Source organism: Symphalangus syndactylus, chromosome 18 (assembly GCF_028878055.3).
Source record: "Symphalangus syndactylus isolate Jambi chromosome 18, NHGRI_mSymSyn1-v2.1_pri, whole genome shotgun sequence".
Classification (NCBI taxonomy): Eukaryota; Metazoa; Chordata; class Mammalia; order Primates; family Hylobatidae; genus Symphalangus; species Symphalangus syndactylus.
Genome location: NC_072440.2, coordinates 70,839,889 through 70,866,421, shown reverse-complemented (window position 1 = coordinate 70,866,421; position 26,533 = coordinate 70,839,889). Strand labels below are relative to the sequence as shown.

Below are 26,533 nucleotides of genomic sequence, written 5' to 3'. Positions count from 1 at the left end.
GCAACATGAAGCCAGCATTGGTTTCTTAAGTTCCCTTCTTGTCTTTATCATGCATGTACTTAGTATCTGTATTGTGCTTTGGGCTACTTATTTATATCAGCATAGCACTTTATTGCATCTTTATTGTAAATAACCTTCCTGAACATAGGGGCCTCCATGCCTTTGCTAGGTCCTAGCTCCATGGTAGGCACTGATGGGGCCTCCAGGATTATTGAAGTAAATGAGAGCCCCTTAAACCTACAAAGAACTTCATAGTCATCAGTGGTCTGAAGGGTCTTCTTGACCTTCCCTACCTCTCAACTTCCTCCTGTCTCTGTCAGGTCAAGACTCTACCTGCCTGGTAGGTTCTGTGCAAACCATTGCCAGGCAATGGAAGAAGAAAGGGGAGCTGCACCCCTCACTGGAGATGGAACTTCTGTGATGCTTGTCATAGCTCCATATGCCTCACGTTCACCTGGAAACATGGGAGGCATTAGTTAGGCCAGATTAACAGATGTGGGATGCCACATAATGACTTTGCCTTTAAGTGAAACTGCAGTCCAATGGGAGCAGGCCCCAGACATTGGCCTCCTCAAAACCCTGGGTTACTTTTAGTGTCTTCCAGTTCAGGAACCACGATTTTCAATTTTTTGAAAATAAAAGTACTCCTATCTCCTTTTTTTTTTTTTTTTTTTTTTTTTTTTTTGAGACAGAGTCTCGCTCTGTCATCCAGGCTGGAGTGCAATGGCGCAATGTCGGCTCACTGCAACCTCTGCCTCCTGGGTTCAAGTGATTCTCCTGCTTCAGCCTCCTGAGTAACTGGAATTACAGGCATGTGTCACCATGTCCGGCTAAGTTTTGCTTTTTTTTTTTTTTTTCTTTTAGTAGAGATGGGGTTTCACCATGTTGGTCAGGCTGGTCTCGAACTCCTGACCTTGTGATCCACCCACCTCGGCCTCCCAAAGTGTTGGGATTACAGGCGTGAGCCACCGGGCCTGGCTCCTCCTTTATATTTCTAAGAAAGTTTACCTGAACTTACAAGGTCTCCTAGAAATGGGGATGGGATTGTCCAGGCATTGTCAGCCATGCCCTTGCCTCATCGTGAGGCAGGAGACTGTTGGGCAAGCAAGAGGGCAGGGGCCCCATCTCTTGACTGCTAAAGGAAATAAAGACAACAGCATTATTGAGTGCTTCTCCGTGGCAAGAGCTTTGCCTCAATTACCTGATGAGGTTGGATTAACCTCCATTTCAGAAATGAGGGAAGTGAGGCTTGCAGAGGTGGCACGCCCAAGATCAAAGAGTGACTGAGTGGCAGAGCTGAGACTTGAAGCCTAAACTGTCGGCTCCCGTGTTCCTGTCTGCCACGGTGCCGTGTGAGAAGTGGGAACGGTGAGTTCCCTGCTGAGGCTCAGTACGGAGGCAAACCGCTTTCTGCAACACATTCCTATGCTCTGGGACAGCTTCATTGACTTCTGTGCCTCAATTTTCTCATCTGTGGAAGAGTATACTAATAACAATAATAATACTAATAGACTAGAGATTGGCCAGGCCCTTGGTGAGGACTCGGTGCGTGCTACCTCTGATAGATACTAATATATACGTATAGTAGGAACATCAATCATCAATATTGTTTTGACTGTTTTTACCTCTGGTAAAAATTTTGACTGTGGACTGCCCCTTTTTTGTTAATAGATTTGTTAGGTCAATGAAAACACAGCTCTCACAAAATGAGTTTATGTTTTATAACACCAAGCCTACAAACTAACGTCATGATGGCCCCCAAGGACACGTGACAGAGCTGGGATTTGAACCCAGGCCTGTCTGGCCTCTGTGTCCCCACACTGTTTCTCCTGGGACCCAGGTGTCCGACTGGTCCTCAGCTTCCTGTGTTCCTGGTGATTCTGCCCTGGCGGTCAGTGTCAGGTACACCCACTCGGAGTGGGTTTATGATACAGTTATGAAGGAGCCCAGGCCTCAACACTGGAAAAGACGAAATTGCAGTGTTGTTCAAGGCCAGGAGCCTCTCTGCTCAGTGACTGCCATCAGTCCTCTTCCCTGAGAAGATCGCCTGTATTGTTCAAGATTTTCAGATACAACCTCCCCCAGGAAGGCTTCCCTGATGACATACACACCTCTGTCGAAGGCTCCCAGGTGGGGTGAATAGAGTCATCCTTTGCTCCCATGGCAGCTTACAGGATCTTTGGCAGCCTTTTCCATGATGTTTTCTTCTTAGCGGTTTGTGTAGCTTGTCTTCACCACTTACCGTGAGCTCTCGAGGACAGAGGATGTGTCTGTGTTAGAAACATCTGGTTCCCGCTGGGCACGGTGGCTCACGCCTGTAATCCCAGCACTTTGGGAAGCTGAGGCAGGTGGATCATTTGAGGTCAGGAGTTCGAGACCAGCCTGGCCAACATGGTGAGACCCTCTCTCTACTAAAAATACAAAAACACGAGCCGGGCATGGTGGCGCGTGCCTGTAATCCCAGCTACTCGGGAGGCTGAGGCACGAGAATTGCTTGAACCCAGGAGACAGAGGTTTCAGTGAGCCAAGATCATGCCACTTCAGCCTGGGTGACAGAGTGAGACTTTGTCTCAAAAAAAAAAAAAAAAAAAAAAAAAAAGGAATGTCTAGTTCCCAAAATCTACTTCTCTTCTACTGAGGACACAGGAATGGTCACCTTCCCTGCCCCTTTCTAGGGCCATGTGGCTCATTCTGGCCGAAGGGTGGTGAGCAGAAGTGAGTTGCATAAACCCAGTGAAAGCATTTATTTGCGGGTGCAAGAGCTCCTGGGGCTGGTGTGAAGTGCTGGGGGGCAGGACTGAGGAGTGGCACCAAATGCTGCGTAGGAGAGTTCTCCAGATTTGACAGTCAAGGATCCTCATGGCAACATGGAGAGGCCAGGCGTGTCTGCATGGCCATTCTGTGGGTGAGGAGCCTGAGGCTTAGTGAGGTGAACTGCTTGTCCAAGGGATCTTGTGCAAATTCCATGGTTTGTTCTATGGCAATATGCTACCATTTGCTGTTATGATTTCTTGTTGTTGCTGTTAATTGTAGGCTAAGGGTGTGTGTGTGTGTGTGTGTGTGTGTGTAGGTGGGTGAGGAGTGGGAGTGAGGAACAGCTAGCCGAGTTGCAGTGCTTGGTCCTTTTGCAGAATGAGTGTTAGCAAAGGCTGGCGTGCTTAGTCCAGGTGGTGGCTGCACTCGGCCACCAAGTTAACGGAGGGAAAAACGAGTTAGCTATTATCTCCTTGCAGATGTCAGTTTTCCTTTAACGTGGAGCTTTGGAGAGAATACCAAGATGGGGCTGTGCTTACTGACCTTTTCCTTGCCGCACAGATGGGAATAAGGGGGGTGGAAGAAAAGGAGGAAGAAGAGAGGTATTCGAGGCAGAGGCTGCCTGGGCGATGCCACTTCCTTACCCACTCTCAGCCTAAGGGAGCCTTGCCCACCCTGAGATTCAGGGATGAAATCTCTCTAGCGACAGTGCCCAGGAGTGCAGGCTTCACACTCCAAGGACCTTGCTGAGGGTGCACGGATGTACGGGCGAGGGTCGCGGCTGTGGTGGCGAGTGCAGTAGGTAGGTCATCAGGCCTCAGGCTGGCTGTGCCCACGGTGTTCCCCATGCTGACTCCTGCTTGTGGGCAGATGCACCATTCTAGTTGTTGTGGGCAGCTGGAGTGGGGGACTGGCCCAGGAGGGTCAGGGTAGTGGCCTGGTAGTTTGCACGTGTTGGTCTTGCCCCCGCTTTGCCCTGGTGAGCGCTGAAGTCATGTTTGTGTGGGCCAGGCATTCTCCTGATCACGGTTGCACGCCCATCCTCAGAAGAGCCCCCTCTGAGGTGCTGATCCCACCACCACCTTCACAGCTCAGGATGCTGAGTGTCAGAGAGGCTGGGTCACTTTCCTCAGGCCATGCTTGCTGCTGAGTAGAGAATCCAGCGTAGAGCCAGGACTCTGTGACTCTGGAGTTCCAAACCACTAGGTTTGCCCCTCCAGGCACTTCTCTGGCCACAACTTTATTTCTTATTCTGAAAACAAAGACAGTGGGAGAAACAAATATTTATTTGAACATCTATGGTATGCCAGGTGCTATGGGTTAGACTGTGTACATTATTTTATTTAAGTCTTATTTCAAGCCCTGGGGTTAAGTATCAGCTTCTTGATTTAAAAAATTCAAAAAAGGCCAGGCATCGTGGCTCACGCCTGTAATCCTAACAGTTTGGGAAGCCGAAGCAGTAGGATCACTTGAGTCCAGGAGTTCAAGACCAGTCTGGGCAACATAGTGAGACCCTGTCTGTACAAAAAAAATTTTTTTTTAATTTAACAAAAAATTTAAAATTTTTTAATTGTAAAATACACATAAGATTGACCATCTTAACTATTTTTGGGTGGACAGTTCAGTAGTGTTAAGTATCTTCACATTGTCGTGCAGCCAATCTCCAGAACTGTTTGGATCTTGCAAAACTGAAATTGTGCATCCTTTGAACAAGAACTCCCTATTCTCCCCTCCTCCCAGCCCCTGGCAAACAGCATTCTCTATGGGTTTGAGTCCTCCAGGTACTTTGTATGAGTGAAATGATACAGTATTTGTTGTTTTGTGACTGGTGTATTTCACTTAGCATGAGGTCCTCAAAGTTTACGTCACATGGTGTAGCGTGTCAATGATATATCCTTCTACTGTATGTATGTGCCACATAGCACCTTGGTTTGCCCATTTATCTGTTGCTGGACACGTCTTTGATGAACCATACATATCATAATGGGTTGCTTCCAGCTCTTGACCACATTTTGTTGATTTTGTTAATCACTCAAGACCAAGAAAGCATACCTGGATTTCAGCCCCAGTCTCTGTTTGATACCTGACTTCTGACTGCTTTTTACTTCCAAGGATCCTCCAGCTTTAGGAGTTGAGAAGAATTTTATACTAATGTGGCCTTTGTTAAGCCTGAAACTGCTTTGGGCCTGTTGAAAACTCCCTTTTGTTTTCTGAGTCCCTACTCAGACAGCACTTCTTCCAGAAGCCTGGTGGGGACCCAGTTTATACCGCCAGAGGCCACAATGTAAGGTGAAGGCTTTTTGTTTGTATCTGTTGGGTGCCCATTATTTTCCTAGTGTCATTTCTTCATCTGCTGAACCTTTTCCCAAAGCTCGTGCGTTTGTTTCCATATTTTAAAAATGACTATGATGAGATGTCATTCTGAAATTAGGAAGTACAGTAATACAACATTATTATCATGATACAGGTTTGCACTTATAAGGTGAGCTCCCTTGGGGCTAGTCATTTTTTATTTTTTTTAAATTATACTTTAAGTTCTGGGATACATGTGCAGAACGTGCAGTTTTGTTACATAGGTATACATGTGCCATGGTGGTTTGCTGCTCCCATCAACCCATCATCTACATTAGGTATTTGTCCTAATGTTATCCCTCCCCTTCCCCCACCCCCCACAGGCCCCAGTGTGTGATGTTCCCCTCCTTGTGTCCATATGTTCTCATTGTTCAACTCCCACCTATGAGTGAGAAGATGCGGTGTTTGATTTTCTAATCTTGTGTTAGTTTGCTGAGGATGATGGTTTCCAGCTTCACCCATGTCCCTGCAAAAGACATGAACTCATCCTTTTTTATGGCTGCATAGTATTCCGTGGTGTATATGTGCCACATTTTCTTTACCTAGTTTATCATTGGCATTTGGATTGGTTCCAAGTCTTTGCTATTGTGAATAGTGCTGCAAGAAACATACGTGTGCATGTGTCTTTATAGTAGAATAATTTATAATCCTTTGGGTATGTACCCAGTAATGGTGAGAGACAGGACTAGCTGGATTTCCTAGGCCAACTAAGAATCCCTAAGCCTAGCTGGGAAGGTGACCGCATCCACTTTTAAACACGGGGCTTGCATCTTAGCTCACACCCAACCAATCAGGTAGTAAAGAGAGCTCACTAAAATGCTAATTAGGCAAAAACAGGAAGTAAAGAAATAGCCAGTCATCTATCGCCTGAGAGCACAGCAGGAAGGACAATGATTGGGATATAAACCCAGGCGTTCGAGCCAGCAACGGCTACCCTCTTTGGGTCCCCTCCCTTTGTATGAGAGCTCCATTTTCACTCTGTTAAATCTTGCAACCGCACTCTCTTCTGGTCTCTGTTTGTTATGGCTCGAGCTGAGCTTTTGCTCGCTGTCCACCACTGCTGTTTGCTGCAGTCACAGACCCGCCGCTGACTTCCACCCCTCCGGATCCGGCAGGGTGTCCACTGTGCTCCTGATCCAGCGAGGCGCCCATTGCTGCTCCCGATCGGGCTAAAGGCTTGCCATTGTTCCTGCACGGCTACGTGCCCAGGTTCGTCCTAATCGAGTTGAACACTAGTCACTGGGCTGCAGGTTCTCTTCCGTGACCCACGGTTTCTAATAGAGCTATAACAATCACCGCATGGCCCAAGATTCCATTCCTTGGAATCTGTGAGGCCAAGAACCCCAGGTCAGAGAACACAACGCTTGCCACTATCTTGGAAGCGACCCGCCGCCATTTTGGAAGTGGCCTGCCACCATCTTGGGAGTTCGTTGAGCAAGGAACCCCGGTAACAATGGGATTGCTGGGTCAAATGGTATTTCTGGTTCTAGATCCTTGAGGAATCGCCACACTGTCTTCCACAATGGTTGAACTAATTTACACTCCTACCAACAGTGTAAAAGCGTTCCTATTTCTCCACTTCCTCTCCAGCATCTGTTGTTTCCTGGAGGCTAGTCATTTTTTCTCAAGCCCAAGTCTTAAGCAGATAACTGCCCTGGGTGTGCAGTAATATGGTTTATGGTGTCAAAGGCGAGATCTCTTGTGTGATAGGCCAGAGATTCTCTCTGATGCACTCGATTATCATTTTCTATTTAAAATAGGCATTTTGTTTATCTAGGAGAGCATTAATTACTAATTACTAACATTTACCGATAAACAACTATAAGAAATAGTAAGTGTTTTGTTAGTATGTTTCCTTGAAAACTTACTGCAAGTGAACATGTAATTTAACTTGGCCTTTTTCTGATTCCATCGTTTCTTGCTGTTGCATGTCCAGTGGGAGTATTTATTGAATTCTTGCCCTTTGGGACTTCCCAGCTGTCTGGGTATCAAAAGCTCCCAATGGATTTTTTTCTCCTGCCCTTGAGGGGAGTCTGTTTCTTTTGGCTTCCAGCTTAGAATAAAAGAGCCACTAGTCTGTCTGCCCCATGAACCTTCACTTAAAGATGTTCTTTTAAGCCGGGCGCGGTGGTTCACTACTATAATCCCAACACTTCTGGGAGGCTGAGAAGGGCAGATCCCTCAAGGCCAGGAGTTCGAGACCAGTCTGGCTAACATGGCAAAACCTCGTCTCTACTAAAAATACAAAAATTAGCTGAGCCTGTAATCCCAGCTACTGGGGAGACTGAGGCACAAGAATCACTTGAATCCAGAAGGCAGGGGTTGCAGTGAACTGAGATCACGCCACTGCATTCCAGCCTGGGCAACAGAGCGAGACTCTGTCTCAAAAAAAAGAAAAAATAAGTTATTTTAGCTTTTTCTGCTTGCTCTTGGAAAAACAAAAATTAGGGAGCGGCGGGGAGACAGAAAAGGATAATGACAGACAGGTTCATCTGACAGCTAACCTTAAAGGGGCCTTGTCTATTTTTCAGAACCTACATTAAGAAACACATTCAGATGCATCAGCCGTTTGTAGAACACCTATCGTGAGCCAGGTATGATGTGTAGCGTTTTCAAAGCTGTTTTATTAAATCCTCACAGAAACCTTTGCAAGTTGCCGTTTTTCAGCAGGGCAGTCTGTGCTGAAGTAAGCTACCTCACTGGGCTCACACGGCTAAAAGTAGAAGCACCAGCCTAGGGCTTGGCGTTGTCCGCCTCTTAAGTTTAGGGCTGTAATCTGGTTCTTTCTCCAAAGAAGACACAGTGGCTGCCTCACAGGGACCTGGAAACGGTGTCTAATTCCCAGTTCTGGTGGGATTTCCCATGTGTCTTACTCTCTTGGCTGATGATCAGTAGATCTATTTATCACTCCTAGGAGCTGCACCTTGAGTCTTCATTTAAGCCTCTTCATGTGGACCTCACTGAGGCTCTGAGGGGGAAGTGACTGCTTAGACCCACCACCCACCCACCCAGCTTGTTCCATCAGGAATGGTTCTGACCCTCTTCCATGGAGAGGCGTGTGGTTGTCCGGGTGGAGAACATTTCCAGAGGAGCATGGCCCCCTGAGAACTGGTCTGGGTATGGCCACAGTTCAGCACTCTGGTTGGATTCTGCACATGAAACATTTTGGAATCTTTTCAGTGGAAGTTTGGCTCTTGGACGGCTCTCTTCTGCTGTCCCCTAAACGCCCTATTCCTACTGAGATCAGAGGCCATTTGTTGTGCATAGTCATGACCCAGGTGCCAGCGTAGGGCTGGGTGCCCGGGAAGCCTCCAATAAACAGCACAGAAGTGCGGGGTGCGTCTCAGGATGCCAAGACTTGATCCTGACTCCATCATTTATTATTCCTGTTCTCTTAACCTTTTAAGCTTCAGTTTCCTCGTCATAATAAAAAGGGGGCATGTGAAGAGATGAAAGTAGTCCTTCATGGTTTTGCTGTAAGGACTCACTGAGCAAAAAACGTGTAATGAGGGCAGGTATGGGCTTTATTAATTTTTGTATCCTGAGGTTGATATTCACTACATAATCATCAGAATGATGATGAAAAAGTAAGGAACCCCCCCACTCTAAGTTTCATTTGCTCCACTTTGAAAACTAAGATACTGGTGTTAATCTGTCATTCCTGGGGGCAGAGGGCTGCTCATCAGAAATTCCTTGAGGGCCTTTCCCAGAAGCACAGGACCAAGCCCCACCCCTGAAATTCTGATTCCTGCCATCTTGGCTGGAGTGTGGCACGTGGGTTCTGAAACATGTGTCCTGGGGATTGTGCCACACAGCCCTGGTGAGGCATGATGGGCCCTCCAGCCCCTGAGGTCTCTCGCCCGATCCTTTCTGGGTTGGGCAGGTTAGGGGCACATGGAGTGGCTCGTAAATGGTTAGGGTTCTGACAGTTTCCCACTCCACCCCTCTACCTCCCATCCATTCTTCAAGGTCCACTTTATTTTTATTTATTTATTTTTTTTGAGATGGAGTCCCGCTCTCTCGCCCGGGCTGGAGTGCAGTGGTGCGATCTCGGCTCACTGCAAGCTCCACCTCCCGGGTTCACGCCATTCTCCTGCCTCAGCCTCCCAAGTAGCTGGGACTGCAGGTACCCGCCACCACACCCGGCTAATTTTTTTGTATTTTTAGTAGAGACAGGGTTTCACCGTGTTAGCCAGGATGGTCTCGATCTCCTGACCTCGTGATCCGCCCGTCTCGGCCCCCCAAAGTGCTGGGATTACAGGCGTGAGCCACCGCGCCCGGCCTAAGGCCCACTTTATATGCCACCTTCTCCAGAATGACTACCCGGGCCTCCTGAGCTGGAAAGTGCTCTCTTTCTCTCTGCTGAATGCCTTGTGGTCCTGCCTCTGGGGTTTTGTGATGCGACAATCAGCCATAAGCTTGTGAAGGGCACAGCCTCGCTGTGCAACATGGCACCCCACAGCACCTTCGCTGGGCTCTTGCATCCAGTTGGCACATCATATATATTTACATATGTCACCCATACATTTATGAATAACTGTTTCAACAGCTAACTCTTTGGTTTTATAAATCACAGCCGCATCTCCCAAGATTCCTTCTGTTTCTCTTCAGACCAGTAACACAGAATGTCTTTGTTAAATTGGACCTTTTTTTTTTTTTTTAAATAAACTGGAGATACTTGGGGAGAAAAAAGTGATGTACTCTTCTTTTGTAATTAGCTGTGATGATTAGACTATCTTTTCCATTATGTTTTATTTTTACTTGCTTTGGAGTTTATCAAGTGGCCTCTTTTCTATGAAGGTTACCCTTCAAGTGAGTCAGGGAGCTTGATTAGAACACTGGGAGATTTACCTTGTACTTTTTAAAAATAAGACTCATGATGGAGAAGGCTGATGTGAGCCGATGGTGAAAGGTCAGCCTGGAGCTATAAAAAGGGGTCTCGGAGCTGAGAAACTGAAACCGATGCTCCCAGACCAAGATTTTTTTTGCTGCCATCAACTGCTGAAGTAATTAATAGTCACTTTTATTTTAGAATTTGTTTTATATTTAACAAAGCAGCCTTTCATGGCTTCTCTTCATGCCCAGGGCAAGGTCCTTTCTTTTTTTTTTTTCCCCTTAAGTTCATTTATAATTACATTGATCAACTCTGACTTTGTGATATGCCAAGTCCTTGAATGTGATACTCATTTGATTTCATGTTTTTGATGCAAATGGATCTTGGAATCCATTCTAGAGTGCTTTGGTAGATTTCTTAATCCACAATAGGCAATTTATCTTGTTCAGCCTCTACAAGGACTGTCTGGTATGGCCAGTCTGGGCATCTGGCTGGCCACGAGCCTGCCCAGTAGGGACTCAGTTGCGACCTGCTGAGAGCAGTTTCACTTTCGCATTTGCTTCCTCTTGTCCACAGCTGAACTGAGAGGTGTTCTTGGGGATCCCTAGAGTATTGAGAACAAAGAGCAGAAGGAAGAGCTTGCATCCTTCTATTTTCCATCCATTCAGTGAATATTTAGTGCCTGCCCCAAGGCAGGTTCTGAGGATCCAGCAGACGGCACAACAGGCAGACGTGTCCTTGTGGACGTGCTCTGGCACCAAGCTGTTTCCAACTCAGCACATGTGGGAAAGGAACTGGCACTTTTTCATATCCTTGCTATCTTCGGCATATGTGGGCATACTTATTTAAGCCTCACAACTCTCTGTGAAGTAGGTATTATTAAGGGTTATGTAGGCCACATATATCTGTGAACATCATACTGGTGTGTGGTGTTTTGCATAATAAAGCTATGAAATTATGCAGCTGGGGTTTGAAAATAAACCCTGCCTTTTGCCATCTAAATGTTGAACAAGGGACTTAAATGCTCACAGCCTCCTCCTCCTCCCCTGTTTCAAATGAGGCTAAAGGTTGGACCTCTCAGGATCATTTGGTAGTTAACACTTTGCAGGTTGGCATGGATACACACAGGTATTGTAAACCTGTGTGTGCTTGGAAAGCAGCGGCTGTTTCTGCCTGTTATTCTGGAGTTACTTGTGGATTTGATCCTATACAGAATGCTCTTATATCCTGTTCATTGTAGGGAAGGAAGCTTGTGGCGGGGAATCTGGAGACCCACGTTCCACCTGGTTCTATCATCAAATTGTGTGGTCTCGTGCAAGTTCCTAGACCTCTCTAGTTCTCAGTTGTCGCATATCTGAAATGAGATGATGGTGCTGATTTCCCTTTGGATTAATTTCTCCTTGGATTAATTTCTCTTTGGTGGCTTTGTTTGGGCCCCCCCTTCATTTCCATCAAGACTTTCTCATGTTTAAATTTCATATGGTAGAGGGCTTGCCTGGCTGCCTCATTGATTGCTGTGAACCTCGCCTGGCATTCCCAACCCTCTTTACCCTGTGCTGTTTTTTATTTATTTTCATAGCACTTATCACTTTCTTTTTTTTTTTTTTTTGGAGACAGAGTCTTGCTCTGTTGCCCACACTGGAGTGCTGTGGCGCAATCTCCATTCACTGTAACCTCCGCCTCCCAGGTTCAAGCAATTCTCCTGCCTCAGCCTCCCAAGTAGCTGGGACTACAGGTGTGCGCCGCCACACCCGCTTAATTTTTTGTATATATATATTTTTAGTAGAGACGGGGTTTCACTGTGTTACCCAGGCTGGTCTCGAACTCCTGAGCTCAGGCAATCTGCCCACCTTGGCCTCCGAAAGTGCTAGGATTACAAGTGTGAGCCACCGTGCCCAGCCTTCATTGTACTTACCACTTTCTAACAGACTGTATGTTTTTTTAAATTTATTGTGTTTATTTTTATAAACAAAAAACACATGTTACCTTTAATGGAATATAACCTAATTAAGGGGCGAAATCTTTATCGATCTTATGCCCAGACCACCTTGAAGCCATAAAGGGCTGCTCAGGAGGCTTTGTTAAATATAAAACAAATTCTGAAATAAAAGTGACTGTTAATTACTTCCGCAGTTGATGGCAGGAAAAAAAAGAATCTTGGTCTGGGAGCATGGGTTTCAGTTTCTCAGCTCAGAGGCCTCTTTTTGTAGCTCCAGGGCTGACCTTTCAACGTCGGCTCACATCAGCCTTCTCCATCATGAGTCTTATTTTTAAAAAGTACAAAGTAAATGCCACAAACAGGTATTGTGACTTGTGGAACAAGTTGTCAAGAAAATTACAGAGAATAGTTCCTTCTGCTGCTATCTGCTTAGAGCCAGCCTGGCTCTAATATCTAGGGCCCTTGTATGCTCTCTTCTTGGGCATAAAGAGTTTCACAGAATACAATATAGAGTGATGGAGTCACTCTATATTGGTGATAGAACAAGACAAAAACAAGACCACTCAATCATCGACACTGAGCACAGATAAAAGCAAGATCACTGCAAGGCACAAAAATGACCAAACATTCCCCAGTCTCAGCTCACACGAATGCTTCTTTACCAATTGTGGCTTTAGCCTCATTCTGTTCCTCCTCCCTCTTAGATAAAAATTAGGAAGCTATGTCATCATAAAATTTCTGCCCTGTTGACAGCACCCAATTCAGAGCAAAACTACATTTCCCTGAGCCTACCTCTAAATCACTGAACACAGTCCAAATTGTATAATGAGCTCCTCCTGACATCCTCTTGCTGAGATCTCTGAAATTCTGCCTGGTGTAGTGTCCACCTTGTTGCAGTGAACCAATGAACCCAACTTCGTTTGACCACAGGTATGTTCCTGGTAGTCTTTAACTGGAGCCGGTGGCATAGTCGCTTGGTGAATAAAACCTTGTTCTAGGCATGACTGTAGAAATGTGTAGGTTATTTTACAGCTGAATGGTATTGAATAGACGCATACACAGTTTAATTGGAGAGCTGAGTCACTTGAAAATTGTGGAAACAGAGCAGGATGTGACAGAAGGCAGAAATGCAAAGGTTGGGTAAGGGTGCCTCAAAGTAAGTGACTTGAGAGAAGGAGAAAGCCCAGAAGGCTGGGGTGGTAGAGAGAAGGTGGGTAGGGCTGGAAGACACAGTGGGGTCTTGAGTAAATCGCTTGTTTAGGAGTCAAGAGACCCAAGGTCTTATCCTGGATTTACTGCATATGAGCTGTTAACAAGTCCAATTGTTAGGTTTTTCATTTATAAAAAACAGGGTCAGTAATCACTCCTCCTTATCTCACATGGTAGTTAACTTGTGTGAAACACCTTATAAAGTGTCTTGTGCTGGAAAAGTGTAAGGCCTGGCTCTAATCACGGAGATAATTAAAAAACATGCAGTTTCAAGGTGTTTCACCCATAAGCCAGGTGCCAAATGATCCCTCTCTGTCTTCCACCACCCAAACTTTAGAAATGAGGGTTGCCATAGGAACCTTGTCATTATCATTCAGCAGCTATAGACTTGCTCAGGTGGTGTCTTTTTTTTAAGACCAGTTAGGTTACTTATAGGGTCTTGGGAGCAGGAATGTGGTGGGAGGGGCATAAGAGAGAGGCAGGGATAGAGTTAGAATAAGGGGGGAGCCAGCAAAACGCTTCCTCCATCAGATGAGGGGCCTAGGATCCAGCTGCTACCTTTATGCCCTCTGCCCTATCCCCCTCCACTCTGAGTCAGACTTGGTTGTTCAAGGATTTAAATGGGAAAATGTGTTAGCCAGATTATCCTTCCAAATAAGGTTATAAAGTCTACTGTATTAAAGAGGGGAAGATTTCCTTCTGTGGAATTTCAGATCTTGATAATAATAATGGTAATAATAATGATACGACTGTGTGTCATTTATTAGGTGTTTGTTATATGCTGGACACTGGATTCAGCATTTGTGGGTGTTGCTTCATTTAGTACTTGCAATAAATTCATTGTTATCCTTCTTTGCAAATGAGGAAGTGGAAACATAGAGGTTAAATTACCCACCCACAGTCACCAGCCAGCTGGCCTCACAGCCCAGAGTTGAACTAGGTCCTTCTGACCTCAAGTGCGGAAGACTTAAGACTCCACTCCCTGGTTTCCTTGCAGATAATCCTAGGATATGAGAGCTGTTATCTAGAACACTTGTCTTTTAGATGGGAAAATAGGGGTTAGAAGAGGTGAAATCCCTGTTTGAAGGCCATGTTATTGCTGCTGCTGGTGGTAGGGCCTGGGTGTGGCCCGAGATCTTCTGATCCTCAGTCCAGAGAGTGAATAGGACTTTTCTCCTGATGGGTTTAAATATGAGTGGTTGTGGTCGCTGGCAGTTTCTGCAACAGAAGTATGGTCTTCCTTTTTCTTTTCTGTAGAAAAGGCCCTCAAGCTACAGAACCAGATCATTGCACCCCCACCCCCTACCAGCCATCCGACCCTGGGCACCTTCTTTAATCTCTCTGTCCCTTTGTATTTCCTCGTATGGAAAATTGGGATAACAACTGTACCTATACCTTAGTATTGTAATAAGAACTAAAGGAGTCCGGGCGCAGTGGCTCACGCCTGTAATCCCAGTACTTTGGGAGGCAGAGGCAAGTGGATCGCCTGAGGTCAGGAGTTTGAGACCAGCCTGGCCAACATGGTGAAACCCCATCTCTATTTAAAATACAAAAAAATTAGCTGGGCATGGTGGTGCTCATCTGTGATCCCAGCTTCTTGGAAGGCTGAGGCAGGAGAATTGCTTGAACCTGGGAGGCGGAGGTTGCAGTGAGCCAAGATCACACCACTGCACTCTGGCCTGGACAACAGAGTGAGACTCTGTCTCAAAAAAAAAAAAAAAAAAAAAAAGAAAAGAAAAGAAAAAAGAACTAAAGGGATTAATATGTTGGAAACTCGTAGCCTGGTGTCTAGTACCCAGTAGGTTATGAGTGAGTACTGCCTGTTAATAATGTATCACATCTCTTGTTTGAAGGATGTAGTCCTAATTTGAGTTTTTTTCAGTAGACCGGAGCTCCTGCCCTCACCCTGTAGCATTCGTATCCTCTGAGATACATGGATACTGTTGAAGTTATGGTGAAGATGATGGGGTGCTGGGAGGTGGAGTGGAGAGGGATTGACTGATGAAAAAACACATTAGCTTGCTAAGGACACCCAGGTGGTTGAGATGTTCTGTGAAGTGGGCCTTTGTGTCTGCTGGACCTGAAGTTGAGGGGACAGGTTTCTTTTGATGCAGCGTCTTATCCTGGGGTGACGCTGGGAGGCAAAAGCATTAACTATTGATGAGACTGATGACACTCATTCCTAGACCAGAAATGGTGCAAGAACAGAGAGGATTTATCCTGCTCTTCTTTCTCTACACAGTCCCTGTGTCAGAGAAGGTGTCTGCTGAGTGGACAGGCCAAGAACTGTTCTCTGGGACTGAGTGCAGATGAAGTAGGGGGTGTAAACCCATGAAGAACAATGAAGCAGAGGGAGTGAAGCAAGACAGGCTGGGGTGGAGGAGAAAGAATTTGCCTTTATTGTGCAATTAGCCTTTTCGATTCTTTAAAAGCTTTAGGAGATAGTGAATATGGCCCTCCAATCTACAGACCCAAAGAGGCATCTCAGGAAAGTGATTTGCCCAGGGGGACAGATCAAGGACCTGACCCCAGGTCCCTCTCTCTGCCTCAGAGGCCCTCTGGGATCCATTGAAGGGATTTGTCTTGAGTAATTAACTGAATACTGGTTTATTCAGAATGAGGGATCTTCAATTGGGGGATAGGCATGACTTTGGTGAAACCACTGGGGTTTCTGGGCCCAGTGTCTGGCAGTGTGCAAGGAGCGTGGGGCATCTTTGTCACAATGTGACTTCAGGAAGAGCCCTCCTTCCCTTCCTGAGTAAGGCAGAATTTGAGTCAGGCTGGGGTGGGCTCCTGGTGTGGGGACAGGTTATTGTGGGTGCTGGAGGGAATGACTTTTACTCTGAGTCATTCAGTGGCCTGCGGGGGTGCAGGACTGAGGGTGGAGAGAGAAATAGAGGTGCTGGCCAAAGACTCTCAGTGCCTGCCCTTTCTTACCCCTAGGGCCCATGAGCCTGGTTTAAAAACCATTTATCCACCACCTTGTTTTCATTCTCACACACTGAGTCCTTTAGATGTAAGCGTGTTGGTGAGGAAGACTGTTGCAGTGGCTGAGATGTGCTGGGCGAAAGATTTTCCTTTTTTTTTTTTTTTTTTTTTTTTGAGACGGAGTCTCACTCTGTCGCCCAGGCTGGGGTGCAGTGGCGCGGTCTCGGCTCACTGCAAGCTCCGCCTCCTGGGTTCACGCCATTCTCCTGCCTCAGCCTCCAGAGTAGCTGGGACTACAGGTGCCCGCCACCACGCCCGGCTAACTTTTTTGTGTTTTTAGTAGAGACGGGGTTTCACCGTGTTAGCCAGGATGGTCTCGATCTCCTGACCTCGTGATCCGCCCCCCTCAGCCTCCCAAAGTGCTGCAATTACAGGCATGAGCCACCTCGCCCGGCCAAGATTTTCAACTAGTCTTTTCCTAATAAGCACCTACTTGTTTATATTCTGAGCTTTCACAGCAGCATTCTAGAAAAAAAAAATACGGAGGACTCAAAAAAAATATGCTGCCTATTTTAGTTTTGATTGCTCACGTCTCTGGCTTCTTTCATAGAACTATTAATTGACTATAGGGAGTAGCTGCTTTTCGCACAATAAGCTCCTAGTCATGAAGCAAAATGGTGACATTGATCATTTTGAGGTCCCTCAGACTCTGGCAACGTTGAAACAGGCTGTCAGTTTTTGTTTTTTTTTTTGTAACCACCAGTTAGCATGAGTGGGAGTGGCAGAAATTACCGGTTTGATTTTTGATCAGGGGCTATGGCTTATACTTAAGCTATTTGGAGGGAGGAGAAAGTGTGAATGAGCGAGTTAAGGCAGTAAAAAGATGGAGCCATGCTGGGTTTTTAGGCAGTTGTTTCAAAAACAACACAAAGTGAGAAATGGTGAAAACCAGGAACTGTTTGGCTTTTTCTAGTTTACAATGAGAGAAGAAAGATGTTTGGGGAATTTTAGAAGACTTGAGTCTATCGCTTAGTACATCTGGTGGAGTCCTTGTACAGGTCAGTTCACAGTATACCACTGCTTAGAAGTGGACTGGATTTAATGGGGCTGGCTATTTATTCAGCAACGACTTATTATTCACCTTCTATGTATAAAGCATTACTCTGAATAAATGTCTTCTGAATTGTTAGAATCTAAACTATACTCAATATTGTTACCATGTGAAGCATGTCTTATGGAATTATGATTTTTTAAAAAACTATTACTCCAGTGTCATTAAATGAAAAGTTTCAGAACAGTGGTAGTTGAATGCAGTTTGGGTAAAACTGTGAATATCTAATGTTCTATATTTGTGTATGCGTGAAACATTTTGGAAGATGGATAAGACGCTGTAAAATAATCAGTCTAATAAAGTCAGTGTTTTAATCCACGGTTGCCAGCATCACAAAAGAGAAACATCCAGATGTCATGTGCCTCTCAATGGAACTTGGATCTGATCAAGACCCTAGATCTAGCTGTGAAGTCACAGGAAATATACGGAGGGCAGAGACATAGGTTAAATTACAAACAGAGATGCTGTCATGAAAATTCAAACAGCGGAAAACTCTGTAGAAAAACAACTCTGTTCTTCACCAAGGAAATTGTAAGGGGGAAAATTTGATGGCGCCAGTGGCTTGTGGATGTTAGATGAAGTTAAGGAATTAATGTTCTTTTCTTAGTGTGGTAATGAAATTGAGATTTAAAAATAAAGATTTTGAAACCCTTAGGACCAAGATGATAGTACATTGGGGACTTGCTTCAAAATAATCGCGGGGTGGGGAGAGAGGGAGTCATGGGAATGAGTAGGGTAGAGAGGAAACAAGACTGTAATTATCATGACTTGATAATTACTGATATTGGGTCATAGATATATAGGGACTCTCTTTTTTTAAATTTTTTTAAACATTTTTCATAATACAAATGTTAAATGAAATAATGATTTAGTCTATTTCTTAGCCATTTCCTAAAGATAGGCATTATAAGGTCCATTATAGTCCAGGCGCAGTGGCTCACACTTGTAATTCCAGCACCTTGGGAGGCCGAGGTGGGTAGATGATTGAGGTTGGGAGTTCGAGACCAGCCTGACCAACGTGGAGAAACCCCGTCTCTACTAAAAATACAAAATTAGCCAGGCATGGTGGCGCATGCCTGTAATCTCAGCTACTCAGGAGGCTGAGGCAGGAGAATTGCCTGAACCTGGGAGGCAGAGGTTGCGGTGAGCCGAGATCGTGCCATTACACTCCAGCCTGGGCAACAAGAGTGAAACTCTGTCTCAAAAAATAAAAATAAATAAGTAAATAAATAAGATCCATTATAAGTCCCATCCTGGAATTTTTCAACTTGATGTGATGCTAGAAAAATGATCTAGTTCCCTAACATCATTCCATGAACTTCTAGGATCCTGGGTTTCCCAGGGGCTGGAGGAGGTAAGGGAGAGAGACTCAGGTAAGTGGGACTTTAGAATCCTGTAAATACACTTCAATCACAGATGCGTCACTTGTATGTTTTAGATCTTTGCATTTCCCGGAAGATTTTGTTGGGGACAAAAAGGGGGCTTGTTATTTATAGAAAGAAAAGTTTGAGGCCAGGCGCAGTAGCTCACATCTGTAATCCCAGCACTTTGGGAGGCCGAGGCGGGTGGATCACGAGATCAGGAGTTCAAGATCAGCCTAACCAACATGGAGAAACCCCGTCTATTACAAATACAACATTAGCCGGGCATGGTGGTGCATGCCTATAATCCCAGCCACTCAGGAGGCTGAGGCAGGAGAATCGCTTGAGCCCAGGAGGCGGAGGTTGCAGTGAGCCGAGATTGCGCCATTGCACTCCAGCCTGGGCAACAAGAGCCAAACTCCGTCTCAAAAAAAAAAAAAAAAAAAAAAAAACAAACCAGTTTGGAAACCACGCTCTTGTTTTATAAACAAGGAAACCAAAGCACACAGAGGGGAGGTGATATACCCAAGTTCGCACGGCAGGCAAGTCGCCAATCCCCAGACCCCATGGCAACTGTTCTTATGCTCTTCAGTCATGCCGGTCCCCAGTCATTACCCTTTAGACCTCTTGCACAGGAGCCCCAAGGAAGATAGGTCACCTGCATTCCAGCTTCCAGTGCTGCCTGATCCTTCTAAGTGGAAGCTGTGCTGAAATTGAAATCACTTTCTGTGTTCAAAGCACCGAAAGGAGAGCCCCATTGGAGAGGCACTTACTGCATGCTCCCAGCTCCCAGCTTGCTCTTGACTAAACTCCCTGTGCCAGGGAGCATTATAGCAGGAGGAAGACATTGAATCTGGGAAACAAACAGTCTCATTGGGACTCTTCCTGGGCTAGAAAGCCTGTATGTTGAACACTTAATCATTTTTAATGCTTGTTTTATCTGCTCTCATCTTTATTTGCCCTCAATAAAACCAAGAAACCTTGGAAGGCCTCAAGAGGTATCTGTCTTTCAGGGTTAGGGACATTGTGGAACACAGTTAGAATCTAGGGTTGCAAGTCTTGTCTGCAAATTGGAGGGTTTTCTTTTTTTTTTTTTTTTGAGACAAAGTTTCGCTTTTGTCGCCCAGGCTGGAGTGCAATGGCGCCATCTCGGCTCACTGCAACCTCCGCCTCCCAGGTTCAAGCGATTCTCCTGCCTCAGCCTCCTGAGTAGCTGGGATTACAGGTTCCCGCCACCATGCCCAGCTAATTTTTTATATTTTTAGTAGAGATGGGGTTTTACCGTGTTGGGCAGCCTGGTCTCGAACTGCTGACCTCAGGTGATCCACCTGCGTTGGCCTCCTAGGAAAGAAAGGAGATGAGTAAACTAGAAGTGGGAGGAAGGGCGCCGGGAACAGACTGTGGGAACTGAGTTGTATGTATATTCTCTTATGGCCATTTTAGACCATTGGCCTTTAAACTTCTTTTACTGCACTCAAACCTGCAGGATAAGGCTTGTTTTCATCGGTAACATTTTAGTAGAGGTTTGACCAGGTTGTGGGTACAGGGAGGGCTTGGGGCAGGGGTGGGGCCTCTGGAGAGGATGGTGGTGGGACCACTAGAGGGTTTGAGTGCAGTTTGAATAAACCCCCATATGCATTTTGGATCTTCCTGCATCCACTACTCTTTCCCTGTCTACATCTGTTGAGACGTCTTTAATTTTTTATTTTTATTTCTATTTATTTATTTTTTTTTGAGAGGGAGTCTCGCTCTATCCCTCAGGCTAGAGTGCAGTGGCGTGATCTTGGCTCACTGCAAACTCTGTCTCCTGGGGTCAGGCGATTCTCCTGCCTAAGCCTCCCGAGTAGCTGGGATTACAGGCATGCACTACCACGCCCAGCTAATTTTTTGTATTTTTAGTAGAGATGGGGTTTTACCATGTTGGCCAGGCTGGTCTGGAACTCCTGACCTCAAGTGATCCACCCACCTCGGTCTCTCAAAGTGCTGGGATTACAGGCATGAGCCACTGAGCCTAGCTGAGACATCTTTTTAGTTTCCTAGTTTGACCTTTAGAGCAAGGCCATTTAGCATTATGGGGAATACCTAGAATTGAGTTCAGGGCTGGCATCCATCCACTGGAGGCATCATTAGTGATTTTAATTTTTAATGAGTACCCACTGTATGCTGTGTTGCTGGGTTTCTGGGATGGCTAAGATCTAGTCTATACTTAAAAGTGCACAGTCTAATAATATAATGAAAAACAATACATAATCAGTTAATGTTATGGCATTTTTGCTCCTTGCCAGGTACCAGGTAAATGTTCTGCTTGTGTTTGGACATTTACTTAATCTTTGCAACAGCCATCAAGAAGAGTTATCATTAATAACCCCATTTTACAGATGGGACACCAAGGCTTGGAGAGATCATCTCACTTGCATGAGATCTTAGAGGTAGTAGTAAGTGTTGGAGACAGGATTTAATGCTAGGCAGCCATCTCCAAAGTGCTCATCATTTTTTTTGTTTGTTTGTTTTTTAAGATGGAGTCTTGCTCTGTTGCCCAGGCCAGAGTGCCGTGGCGCGATCTCAGCTCGCTGCAACCTCCACCTCCTGGTTCAAGCCAATTCTCCTGCCTCAGCCTCCCAAGTAGCTGGGATTACAGGCACGTGCCACCACACCAGGCTGATTTTTGTATTTTTAGTAGATACGGGGTTTCACCATGTTGGCCAGGCTCATCTTGAACTCCTGACCTCGTGGGATACACCCACCTCGGCTTCCCAAAGTGCTGGAATTATAGGCATGAGCCCTTGTGCCCGGCCCAAAGTGCCGGTTCTTACAGCCACCCTCTCTGCCTTCCCTTCCGGGAAGGGGCATACTCCCGACCCACTCCAGTATAATGAACAGAGATGTTCACATGCACAGGGCGGTGGGGAAGGAGAGTTGACCCATTCACAAGCAGGGAAGATAGAACGGAAAATCAAGGACAGCTTCACAGAAGAGATAAAGCCTGGGTTGGGTTGTGAGGATGAAAAGGATGTCTGCCAGGAATGCTAGGAGTATGGAAATCCAGGGCCACATGAACAACATAGGCAGGACCCCAGAGGAACAAAACAGATGCCCTGTTTGGAGAACTGTAGGTGGGTTTTGTTGTTGTTGTTGTTGTTGTTGTTTTGGTGTGCTAGAATGGGAAATGTGAGTGAGAGAAAGCAACAGGTAAAATGCTGGAGACATTCTCAAGGGTAACCTTCCAGCTGCCCTCCAGATCAGTAGCCATTAGTGGCATGTGGCTACTTTAAATGAGCTGAAATGAAATAAAATTAAAAATACGGTTCCTTAGTCTCAATAGCCACATGCAGCTAGCGGCCACCATATTTTGGAGCACAGATATAGAAAATATACATCATGACTGAAAGTTCTGTTGGGCAGTGCTGGGCTGAATATTTCCTTATTAGGCTCACATCCGTCAAGCTGCACCTGGTGTTTCTTGACACCTGCACGCGTCGGGTTTCAGAGGGGTTGCTTCGTTTTGGTAGAAGAGACTGCACTGGCTGCTCAGGGCCACAGTGGATGTGCCAGAGAGATTGAATGTATAGTTAGAAGCAATGTACAATTGCTCAAGATATGAATATTAGTAACTCTTTTTTTTTTTGGCACTGCTCAGATGAATATATAAAAATCTGAAGAAATACGTTATTTCCCCTCTAAGCCAGCAAGGCTACTAGTTTTATTAAGCAGACAATGGCAAATCTATTTTTTAATTTTATTTTTTTATTAAAAAATGCCCTACTGCTTGAGATTCTAATCTCTAGCTGAATAATAAGTGTCATTTTCAAGTTGCAAATCACCAGAGCAACAGTGTGTCGAAGGCACTTAATAAATAGGATTCGGTGCTTTACGTCCATGTAGAGACAAAAATAGGTCAAAAAGCTTTTCCCTTTTACTTTTGAGTACAGTGTTCTGACTTTCTAGATGGTAAGGAACCATTTAGAACTATAAAGGGATGTCCATTTCGATAACAGTAACCATGTTTAATTTTACAAACTTTCTATTTTATAAATGGCTTTCTTTGAAGTCCTGTTGGCAGTTTGTTAAATATTTTAGACTGTTATTTGTGACCAAGAGATTCAGTTTGGAGGACTTTTTGTGATGCACCCGTGTGTTCTAAAATAATTTGCCGCTATTTTTGGAGTACTTGGTCCCAGGAGATTTGTGCATGAGTCCTGATTTTGTCTCCTAGTAGCAGTGTGACTCTGGGCAAGTCACATAGCCTGTGCTGAGGATCTCTTGGCTTTCTGACTTTGTATTTATTCACCCTGCTCAGTTTTCCCAGGGAGACCCACACTCACACCCACCCTTTAGTCCACGGACTTTGGTGGAGATGATACTGTGCAGGGCTTCAGGGGGGAGACATAGGACTCAGATTATTCCTGATACTGGCTGATAGTAATTGGCTTAGAGGTGGTTTCATGACCTAGTTGGAGCCCACAAGATGTGATGAGACTTTTGTTGGGACTGTTGAGAGGTATGTGTGTTCTTTCCCACTGGCCTTGAACTCAGAGGGTGGAGCTGCAGGTATCGTAGCTACATCCAACCTAGCAGCTGTCTTGCCACTGCATGGCATCTGAGTATGAAGTCCATGTGGATGAGAGCAGAGCTGAGAGGTGGAGAGGGACCAGGCCATCTCCTGGACCCAGATCAAACCTTGCCAGAGGGTAGATTCACCTCTGGACCTTACAGATTGTGAACTATTCAGTCCTTTATTTTGCCTGCATTAGTTTGAGTTGGATTTTCTGTCACTTGCATTGGAAAGCTCCCTCATAAACTCTGAAACATTTTTTGTACATTTGTAAGAGGAAAAAGAAATGAGAGTAACAGAACAGATGCACCTTGGCTTAGCATAGATTGCATCCTGCTAAACCCATCATAAGTTGAAAATATCAAGTTCAATATTTGCATTTAGTACATTTAACCTACATTACAGCATAGTTTAGCTTAGCCTACCTTAAACATGCTCACTTTCATTGGCCTGTATTTGGGCAAAATCATGCAACCTAAGCCTAGATATATTGAATACAGTACTGAAAATGAAAAACAGAATGGTTATATGGGTACTCAAGTATAGTTTCTATTGAATACATATTGCTTTTGCATCATTATAAAGCTGGAAAGTCAGCCAGGTGCGGTGGCTCACACCTGTAATCCCAGCACTTTGGGAGGCTGAGGCAGGTGGATCACTTGAGCCCAGGAGTTCGAGACCAGCCTGGGCAACGTGACAAAACTTTGTCTCTACAAAAACTGGAAAAATTAGATGGGCATGGTAGCATGTGCCTGGGGAGTTTAGGCTGCAGTGAGCCGTGATTGTGCCACTGTGCTCCAGCCTGGGTACTGGGCAAGACCCTTTCCCGAAAAAAAAAAAAAAGCTGAAAAATCTAAGTCGAATTATCCTAAATCAGGGACTCTCTGTACTTGCCTTATACCTAGGGTTGCTGTAAAGATGAAAGAGGGCAATAGATCCAACAGCACTTTAAAAGTGGTAAAATACTAAATATTTGCAAGAAAAGATGCTAGAACCTTTCACACCAAATTTAGACTCTGTGAGAAATAAATCAACAATGTAGTTTCACAGCTCCAAGCTAATAGAGATTAAACTATATCGCTCTCAGTATTTTGCCAAAGTGAGTTGGTCTCCAAAAATAGTTTTAAAAGAATATATGTATAAAAAGTTTTTAAAGACAGGAAGTAAAACTGCAACAGGATTTCTTATTCATTTTTATGACCATTTTTGTTTTTTAAAAACTAGGTCCCTTTTTGTGCATGGATTCCTTATTTTTCCTAGATTTTACAGTGAGGGGATCTGCATTTTCTTGAGGGGGTGCTGATTTGGTGCAGTGCTAGCTGTTTTGCATATATTATTAAATCAAATAGTTTTATAATTGAATATGAAATAGGGCAAAATCCTAAACCTAGTTAGTATGGATATGCGTTTCCTGCGTATTCATTTTCCTGTATTGGTTTACATAGTTTCTTACCACCTTCAATTCAGAGGCATTTTAGAGGCATTTTCTCTAATGATCTGTCCCATAGATCCTTTCATAATGACCTCATGATCCATAAGTAAATGGGATCAGCAGAGTTTTATGTCTCCTACAGCAGAAGGTGCCTGGGCTTTAGGGTTGAACGCATCTGGGTTTGAAGCCTGGAGCCCCCACGTTCCCCGGGTCCAGGTGATCTTCTCTGGAACAATGAGGGGCATAGTTCCCTGTAGTAGGTATGCATGAAAGTTAGATGAGGTGACGCAAGTCAAAGTGCCTCATACTCCTGGTAGGTAGTTAATAATGGCTTTTCTTGTTTTTTTAGTTGATGTGAACATGTGATTTGAAGGCAGTCAGTCTGTCTCTAGGGAAATTAAGAATTTTAGTAAAGAATCAATTGGTCCCCATAGCATTCATATTTTAACTCTTTAGGCTACTAAATCTTATTCTCACTAGTTGTTCTGTTTTTGTGATCTATACGGGCTGCGGTAGAATGAGAATGTTCTCTATTGGCATGCTAACATATGGTCAATTATTTGTTCAGTTATTTATTTGTTTGTTCCAACATATGTGTAAATGGGGATCTTCTCTGCCAGGGGTTGAGGAAAACATGCTTTTTTCTCTCTGATATGGTTTGGATGTTTGTCTCCTCCAAATCTCATGTTGCAGTGAAATCCATAGTGTTGGAGATGGGGCTGGTGGAAGGCAATTAGATCATGGGGGCTGATTCCTCATGAATGGGTTGGCACCAACCCCTTGTTAATGAGACAGTTCTCACTCATGAGAAATCTGTTGTTTAAAAGAATCTGGGACCTCCTCCCTCTTTCTTGCTCCCACTTTTGGCATGTGACGTGTCTGCTCCTCTTTCACCTCCCGCCATGATTGTAAGCTTCCTGAGGCCCAGCAGATGTGGGTGCCATGCTTCTTGTACAAGCCTGCAGAACCATAAGCCAATTAAACTTCTTTTCTTTATAAATTACTCAGCCTCAGGAATTTCTTGCTAGCAATGCAAAAGTGGACTAATATATTCTCCTAAATTATTTCTTGACTTTTTGGTAGGTCTATGGACTGGGCTATTTCTGAAGCCACTGTTTAGGTAAAAGCATTGTTTTCTATCAGAAATTCTACGTTCACTTCCTCTCCTGGCAAAGATTTTTCTATTATGGGAGTAATTCATTCCTTTCATTTTTTTCCTCCCTGATATAAACAAAAAACGTGGAGAGCCGTCATGGGCAAGATGGATTGGATTAATTCTGCAGACACAATCAGGGAGACCCAGGAGCCCTTGGGGGAGTGAGGGAGATGAACATCATCTCAGGAAGAACTTTTAACCTCTGGAACTCCCCACCAGTAGGACGGACTGTTCCAGAACGCAGTGGTGATCTACTGCCAAGATATTTTATTAGGATAGAGATCGCTAAAGGACAATTATTTATTTATTTATTTTTGTTGGGGACAGGGTGGAGTGCAGTGGCACAATCATATCTCACACTGCAGCCTCAAACTCTTGGGCTCAAGCGATCCTCCTGCCTCAGCCTCCCAAGTAGCTGGGACTGCAGGCATGCTTAACAACATCCAGCTAATTTTTAAACTTTTTATAGAGATGAGGTCTTGCTCTGTTGCTCAGGCTGGTCTCAAACTCCTGGCCTGAAGGAATCTTCCCATCTTGGCCTCCCAAAGTGCTGGGAATACAGGCATGAGCCACGACACCTGTTCAATTTTTTAAAAACCATTTTTTGAGATCCTAGTGGCTGTGTGAGTCACTGAAGATTGAATAGACGAGATTTCAGCAGCCATAGTCCCCACATAGAATGTCAGAAGCTTGAAGTTGCATGTTACTAGAGATCGTGTTGGGGTGATGATTGAGAGCAAGAGTCGGCATGCTGTGGGCCAGTCTGTCTTCCTTTAGCCCATGAGCTAAGAATGGCTTTTACATGTTGAAAGTGTCCAAAAAAATCAAAACAAGAGTACTGTTCTGTAGCACGTGAAAATTAAATTTCACTGTCCATAAATTAAGTTTTCTTGGCACACAACCAT

At 44.9% G+C, this 26,533-nt stretch overlaps 1 protein-coding gene across 5 annotated transcripts in view; it reads left to right on the top strand.

Moving 5' to 3' along the window:
• LARGE1 (LARGE xylosyl- and glucuronyltransferase 1) overlaps positions 1 to 26,533 on the top strand; it is a 641,552-nt gene that overhangs the window by 58,250 nt on the left and 556,769 nt on the right. The window contains exon 1 of one of the 5 annotated variants that reach the window (XM_055254494.2): positions 7,638 to 7,700. The exons of the other annotated variants lie outside the window; for them this stretch is intronic. The gene's annotated coding sequence lies outside the window, so the exon portion shown is untranslated. Of the gene's footprint in view, positions 1 to 7,637; positions 7,701 to 26,533 lie in introns of those variants that run through there. 5 annotated transcript variants of the gene reach the window in all.